Here is a 2,458-nt window from a genome sequence, read left to right on the forward strand (position 1 = left end):
CTAATCTATCACCAGTGTGCCCCCGCTAAAAATTATTGCGTAATATTGCTAAGTACGGTTTGGCCCTTATTGCACACACTTACTGTAATGGTTAGTTTTTTGTTATAGATTGTCCTTAGATTATTTTCAATTTACTGTTAGAGAGGTAGGAAAATAAATTTTGATTATGATTTACATTTGTTGACCTAAATCTGCTATACACGAATAGGCAAATGTTCATTGTTATAAGTTTCATTTATGTTTCCGGATATTGAGCTTCTATGCAAAGTGGGATTTAACTGAAACACTGCACTAATATCCATTGCTAAAGCTGCTTTCAGCTTATATTGCCACTTAACGCCCTTCATGAGCACTACATCGAAATTCTATAGATTATGAATCAACAATTTATGGGATCAACAAAACCCTGAAACAAGAATCATATTATGACCACTGTAATGGCAAAATTTTTCTATGAAAAACGTTAGTTTTTTATGAATATTTTCATTCGAGGTCTTCCTACAGTTCCTACTTCGATACCTTTTTTAGAATTTAAATTAGAGTGAAAAACAAAGAGTTGTAGAACGAAGTGCTGTGAAGGAAAATAGACGGCGGATCTAGAAAAAGTGTGGTATTTCGAAATTATGCATTTCTTAAATAGAACACCTTGGATACTCCTCAGTTTTCTATTTCCAATACTGCTCAGTTCCTCTAGTGTATGGTCTACACCTTACTTCAAATATTTAGTATACCTAAAGTTCTCCGTGTTTCAGGGTTCATGGGCATTGATTTTCAAACTTTTTGAAATTCCTTCGTAGCCTTACGGTCTCCTTTAACTATAGCTTTAATTAATGCGATTAAAATCATCGCAAGATCAAAAAAACTTTAATTAAAATTACCCGGAAATAATAATCTTCCCCGGGACGCTACTGCCTGCCGCGCCAAGCACTTCAATATCTCGGAAAGCTGCTTAACCATAAACACCATCGGTTTATGGATTTAGCTAAATTTCCTTCCCGTTGTTTGAGCTGTTAATCTTTAATGAATCAGCATCACTCTGATACGTCTGAACAACTCTTGTTCGCCCATATACCGCTCTGATTCGATTCTGCTGTTGTGGATTTGAGCAAAAACTATCATTAAGCAAAAGATAAACTCATTTATAACGCAAAGAACTCGGAAACAAAAGCACCGGATTTCCTTTAGGGATTTTGTGCAAGAAATCTCGGTTCGTGTCCGTGCCTCTCTTAATTATATCGTCAACACTCCGAGCAAAGTGCGGGCCCTTGCGAAACGGGACATGGTAAGTGTCCTCAAGCATTTGTTTAATGACACGGTTTTGTCTTACCTATATTATCGAATTACGTCATAGAGATGAATTATGGACCAGCTCGAAAAAATGTGAGAGATGAGCGTAAAATATAATTAACCAAATGGTGGGAGGAATAAAAGGGAAGCGGTAACGAAGTTTAGAATAATGTGATGTTACGTTACTCAAATCACCGTGCGTGCCATTTTTTCGGATCCCCACTGAAATAATTGGATTTTCCAACATGAATAATAATATTTTCTGTCCGACGGCCGTGTAGAAATAAAAGAAAACATCCATTTGTTCGACAACGTTCATTATCCCGGACGATTGTGCCATTTGTTTCGCCCTTTTTGTCATTCTAACGTTACACGTAAATTAGTTTCGAGCCATTTCTCTGTGCTCACCTTCTAAACTTCACAATCATTTCTTTTCCTAAAAATTGACGACACTTTATTGGTTTCGTTAAAAGCCTAAAATACGGCACTGCAAAATTACGATACCACCGAACTCCCCATTATTAAAACATGGAGTAAGTTAAGCAGATAAAACTTCCGCTAAAACAGCAAATTGAGTATGATTTACGCGGGATCTGGATCGGGGGATCCAAATATTGCCGTTCTGGCCGTTTTCCGGGTCTCGAAGGCATCGTAAAATACGATTAACGTAGGGTAGCACCGCTACGCGAATTTACGCAAATCCGGCCCTTTTCAAATTTATGCCCTTTTTTACGGCGAGGTGTAGTGAAAGGTAAAACGCTACATTATGGGGTCCCACAGTGGGGCCCTTTAGCTTTTTATTAAAATTATAGACATTAGTAGAGATACATGTACATACAGGAAGATCGTCTTTTATATTTTTTTAAATTTAACCATGGGGATTTCGGTTAACAGAAGAGATGCGAGGTCACTTAAATTGGGGTAACGTTGCGGAATTGAAAACTCAAATAAAACACTCTTCCCACGCTGGAAAAATGAGTTTAAAAATGTACGAGGTGTCCCAAAACTAAGTGGTCAAAGTTAAACAGCGAAACCTATAATAAAAATGTATAGGAGTTTGCTCTAGGCAGTATTATTTAGGTATGTTCATTGAAGCACTCTCCGAAACCATGAAAGTTGAATTGGGATATCAAAACGAAGTTTTATACGTCAGCTTCCTTACAGCAGTAGA

This window comes from Euwallacea similis, chromosome 14 (assembly GCF_039881205.1).
Source record: "Euwallacea similis isolate ESF13 chromosome 14, ESF131.1, whole genome shotgun sequence".
Classification (NCBI taxonomy): domain Eukaryota; kingdom Metazoa; phylum Arthropoda; class Insecta; order Coleoptera; family Curculionidae; genus Euwallacea; species Euwallacea similis.